Genomic DNA, 6,000 nt, shown 5'->3' with positions numbered 1-6,000 from the left:
ACAGAGGACAATGAGACTTAGACCTGAGTGCAAAACAAAAATGGAGGCTCTAGCCCCTTCCAGAGCTGAGATATGGAAACTCAAAAATTCGGCCCGAAAAAAAACGACAGTGGTACCCCTTACGTTTTTTTTTTGGGCAAAAAGTTAAGTTTCTCCAATCTTCCCAAAACTCTGGAATCTGATAGAGGGCCATGAGACTTAGACCTGAGTGCAAAAATGGAGGCTCTAGCCCCTTCCAGAGCTGTGATATGGAAACTCAAAAATTCGGCCCAAAAAAAAAAACGACAGTGGTACCCCTTACGTTTTTTTTTTTTGGGCGAAAAATTAAGTTTCTCCAATCTTCCCAAAACTCTGGATTCTGATAGAGGGCAATGAGACTTAGACCTGAGTGCAAAAATGGAGGCTCTAGCCCCTTCCAGAGCTGAGATACGGAAACTCAAAAATTCGGCCCGAAAAAAAAAACGACAGTGGTACCCTTACGTTTTTTTTTTTTGGGGCGAAAAATTAAGTTGCTCCAATCTTCCCAAAACTCTGGATTCTGATAGAGGGCCATGAGACTTAGACCTGAGTGCAAAAATGGAGGCTCTAGCCCCTTCCAGAGCTGAGATATGGAAACTCAAAAATTCGGCCCGAAAAAAAAACGACAGTGGTACCCCTTACGTTTTTTTTTTTGGGCGAAAAATTAAGTTTCTCCAATCTTCCCAAAACTCTGGATTCTGACAGAGGGCAATGAGACTTGGACCTGAGTGCAAAAATGGAGGCTCTAGCCCCTTCCAGAGCTGAGATATCGAAACTCAAAAATTCGGCCCGAAAAAAAACGACAGTGGTACCCCTTACGTTTTTTTTTTGGGGCGAAAAATTAAGTTTCTCCAATCTTCCCAAAACTCTGGATTCTGATAGAGGGCCATGAGACTTAGACCTGAGTGCAAAAATGGAGGCTCTAGCCCCTTCCAGAGCTGAGATATCGAAACTCAAAAATTCGGCCCGAAAAAAAAAACGACAGTGGTACCCCTTACGGGTTTTTTTTGGGGCGAAAAATTAAGTTTCTCCAATCTTCCCAAAACTCTGGATTCTGATAGAGGGCCATGAGACTTAGACCTGAGTGCAAAAATGGAGGCTGTAGCCCCTTCCAGAGCTGAGATATGGAAACTCAAAAATTCGGCCCGAAAAAAAAACGACAGTGGTACCCCTTACGTTTTTTTTTTTTTTGGGCGAAAAATTAAGTTTCGCCAATCTTCCCAAAACTCTGGATTCTGATAGAGGGCCATGAGACTTAGACCTGAGTGCAAAAATGGAGACTCTAGCCCCTTCCAGAGCTGAGATATGGAAACTCAAAAATTCGGCCCGAAAAAAAAAAACGACAGTGGTACCCCTTACGTTTTTTTTTTTGGGCGAAAAATTAAGTTTCTCCAATCTTCCCAAAACTCTGGATTCTGATAGAGGGCAATGAGACTTAGACCTGAGTGCAAAAATGGAGGCTCTAGCCCCTTCCAGAGCTGAGATATCGAAACTCAAAAATTCGGCCCGAAAAAAAAAAACGACAGTGGTACCCCTTACGTTTTTTTTTTTTGGGGTGAAAAATTAAGTTTCTCCAATCTTCCCAAAACTCTGGATTCTGATAGAGGGCCATGGGACTTAGACCTGAGTGCAAAAATGGAGGCTCTAGCCCCTTCCTGAGCTGAGATATGTAAAAAAAAAAATTCGGCCCGAAAAAAAAAAACGACAGTGGTACCCCTTACGTTTTTTTTTTTTGGGCGAAAAATTCAGTTTCTCCAATCTTCCCAAAACTCTGGATTCTGATAGAGGGCCATGAGACTTAGACCTGAGTGCAAAAATGGAGGCTCTAGCCCCTTCCAGAGCTGAGATATCGAAACTCAAAAATTCGGCCCGAAAAAAAAACCGACAGTGGTACCCCTTACGTTTTTTTTTTTTGGGCGAAAAATTAAGTTTCTCCAATCTTCCCAAAACTCTGGATTCTGATAGAGGGCAATGAGACTTAGACCTGAGTGCAAAAACGGAGGCTCTAGCCCCTTCCAGAGCTGAGATATCGAAACTCAAAAATTCGTCCCGAAAAAAAAAAAAACGACAGTGGTACCCCTTACGTTTTTTTTTTGGGGCGAAAAATTAAGTTTCTCCAATCTTCCCAAAACTCTGGATTCTGATAGAGGGCAATGAGACTTAGACCTGAGTGCAAAAATGGAGGCTCTAGCCCCTTCCTGAGCTGAGATATGTAAAAAAAAAAATGCGGCCCGAAAAAAAAAACGACAGTGGTACCACTTACGTTTTTTTTTTTGGGCGAAAAATTAAGTTTCTCCAATCTTCCCAAAACTCTGGATTCTGACAGAGGGCAATGAGACTTAGACCTGAGTGCAAAAATGGAGGCTCTAGCCCCTTCCAGAGCTGAGATATGGAAACTCAAAAATTCGGCCCGAAAAAAAAAACGACAGTGGTACCCCTTACGTTTTTTTTTTTTGGGCGAAAAATTAAGTTTCTCCAATCTTCCCAAAACTCTGGAATCTGATAGAGGGCCATGAGACTTAGACCTGAGTGCAAAAATGGAGGCTCTAGCCCCTTCCAGAGCTGTGATATGGAAACTCAAAAATTCGGCCCGAAAAAAAAAACGACAGTGGTACCCCTTACGTTTTTTTTGGGGGGGCGAAAAATTAAGTTTCTCCAATCTTCCCAAAACTCTGGATTCTGATAGAGGGCCATGAGACTTAGACCTGAGTGCAAAAATGGAGGCTCTAGCCCCTTCCAGAGCTTAGATATGGAAACTCAAAAATTCGGCCCGAAAAAAAAAACGACAGTGGTACCCCTTACGTTTTTTTTTTGGGCGAAAAATTAAGTTTCTCCAATCTTCCCAAAACTCTGGATTCTGATAGAGGGCCATGAGACTTAGACCTGAGTGCAAAAATGGAGGCTCTAGCCCCTTCCAGAGCTGAGATATCGAAACTCAAAAATTCTCCCCGAAAAAAAAACGACAGTGGTACCCCTTACGGTTTTTTTGGGGGGCGAAAAATTAAGTTTCTCCAATCTTCCCAAAACTCTGGATTCTGATAGAGGGCAATGAGACTTAGACCTGAGTGCAAAAACGGAGGCTCTAGCCCCTTCCAGAGCTGAGATATCGAAACTCAAAAATTCGTCCCGAAAAAAAAAACGACAGTGGTACCCCTTAGGTTTTTTTTTTGGGGCGAAAAATTAAGTTTCTCCAATCTTCCCAAAACTCTGGATTCTGATAGAGGGCAATGAGACTTAGACCTGAGTGCAAAAATGGAGGCTCTAGCCCCTTCCTGAGCTGAGATATGTAAAAAAAAAAATGCGGCCCGAAAAAAAAAACGACAGTGGTACCCCTTACGTTTTTTTGGGGGGGGCGAAAAATTAAGTTTCTCCAATCTTCCCAAAACTCTGGATTCTGACAGAGGGCAATGAGACTTAGACCTGAGTGCAAAAATGGAGGCTCTAGCCCCTTCCAGAGCTGAGATATGGAAACTCAAAAATTCGGCCCGAAAAAAAAAACGACAGTGGTACCCCTTACGTTTTTTTTTTTGGGCGAAAAATTAAGTTTCTCCCATCTTCCCAAAACTCTGGAATCTGATAGAGGGCCATGAGACTTAGACCTGAGTGCAAAAATGGAGGCTCTAGCCCCTTCCTGAGCTGAGATATGGAAAAAAAAAAAATCGGCCCGAAAAAAAAAACGACAGTGGTACCCCTTACGTTTTTTTTTTTGGGCAAAAAATTTAGTTTCTCCAATCTTCCCAAAACTCTGGATTCTGATAGAGGGCAATGAGACTTAGACCTGAGTGCAAAAATGGAGGCTCTAGCCCCTTCCAGAGCTAAAATATATGGAAACTCAAAAATTCGGCCCGAAAAAAAAAACGACAGTGGTACCCCTTACGTTTTTTTTTTTTGGGGCGAAAAATTAAGTTTCTCCAATCTTCCCCAAACTCTGGATTCTGATAGAGGGCCATGAGACTTAGACCTGAGTGCAAAAATGGAGGCTCGAGCCCCTTCCAGAGCTGAGATATCGAAACTCAAAAATTCGGCCCAAAAAAAAAACGACAGTGGTACCCCTTACGTTTTTTTTTTTTTTTCGCGAAAAATTAAGTTTCTCCAATCTTCCCAAACTCTGGATTCTAATAGAGGGCCATGAGACTTAGACCTGAGTGCAAAAATGGAGGCTCTAGCCCCTTCCAGAGCTGAGATATGGAAACTCAAAAATTCGGCCCGAAAAAAAAACGACAGTGGTACCCCTTACGTTTTTTTTTTTGGGCGAAAAATTAAGTTTCTCCAATCTTCCCAAAACTCTGGAATCTGATAGAGGGCCATGAGACTTAGACCTGAGTGCAAAAATGGAGGCTCTAGCCCCTTCCAGAGCTGTGATATGGAAACTGAAAAATTCGGCCCGAAAAAAAAAAACGACAGTGGTACCCCTTACGTTTTTTTTTTTTTTGGGGTGAAAAATTAAGTTTCTCCAATCTTCCCAAAACTCTGGATTCTGATAGAGGGCAATGAGACTTAGACCTGAGTGCAAAAATGGAGGCTCTAGCCCCTTCCTGAGCTGAGATATGTAAAAAAAAAAATTCGGCCCGAAAAAAAAACGACAGTGGTACCCCTTACGTTTTTTTTTTTGGGCGAAAAATTAAGTTTCTCCAATCTTCCCAAAACTCTGGATTCTGATAGAGGGTAATGAGACTTAGACCTGAGTGCAAAAATGGAGGCTCTAGCCCCTTCCAGAGCTGAGATATCGAAACTCAAAAATTCGGCCCGAAAAAAAAACGACAGTGGTACCCCTTACGTTTTTTTTTTTGGGCGAAAAATTAAGTTTCTCCAATCTTCCCAAAACTCTGGATTCTGATAGAGGGCCATGAGACTTAGACCTGAGTGCAAAAATGGAGGCTCTAGCCCCTTCCAGAGCTGAGATATGGAAACTCAAAAATTCGGCCCGAAAAAAAAAAACGACAGTGTTACCCCTTACTTTTTTTTGGGGGGCGAAAAATTAAGTTTCTCCAATCTTCCCAAAACTCTGGATTCTGATCGAGGGCCATGAGACTTAGACCTGAGTGCAAAAATGGAGGCCCTAGCCCCTTCCAGGGCTGAGATATCGAAACTCAAAAATTCGGCCCGAAAAAAAAAAACGACAGTGGTACCCCTTACGTTTTTTTTTTTTGGGCGAAAAATTAAGTTTCTCCAATCTTCCCAAAACTCTGGATTCTGATAGAGGGCCATGAGACTTAGACCTGAGTGCAAAAATGGAGGCTCTAGCCCCTTCCAGAGCTGAGATATGGAAACTCAAAAATTCGGCCCGAAAAAAAACGACAGTGGTGCCCCTTACGTTTTTTTTTTTTTGGGCGAAAATTTAAGTTTCTCCAATCTTCCCAAAACTCTGGATTCTGATAAAGGGCCATGAGACTTAGACCTGAGTGCAAAAATGGAGACTCTAGCCCCTTCCAGAGCTGAGATATGGAAACTCAAAAATTCGGCCCGAAAAAAAAACGACAGTGGTACCCCTTACGTTTTTATTTTTTGGGGCGAAAAATTAAGTTTCTCCAATCTTCCCAAAACTCTGGATTCTGATAGAGGGTAATGAGACTTAGACCTGAGTGCAAAAATGGAGGCTCTAGCCCCTTCCAGAGCTGAGATATCGAAACTCAAAAATTCGGCCCGAAAAAAAAACGACAGTGGTACCCCTTACGTTTTTTTTTTGGGCGAAAAATTAAGTTTCTCCAATCTTCCCAAAACTCTGGATTCTGATAGAGGGCCATGAGACTTAGACCTGAGTGCAAAAATGGAGGCTCTAGCCCCTTCCAGAGCTGAGATATGGAAACTCAAAAATTCGGCCCGAAAAAAAAAAACGACAGTGTTACCCCATTACTTTTTTTTGGGGGGCGAAAAATTAAGTTTCTCCAATCTTCCCAAAACTCTGGATTCTGATCGAGGGCCATGAGACTTAGACCTGAGTGCAAAAATGGAGGCCCTAGCCCCTTCCAGGGCTGAGATATC

This window comes from Pimephales promelas, chromosome 14 (assembly GCF_988280905.1).
Source record: "Pimephales promelas chromosome 14, fPimPro1.hap1.1, whole genome shotgun sequence".
NCBI classification, from domain to species: domain Eukaryota; kingdom Metazoa; phylum Chordata; class Actinopteri; order Cypriniformes; family Leuciscidae; genus Pimephales; species Pimephales promelas.
This window is presented reverse-complemented; position numbering follows the sequence as displayed.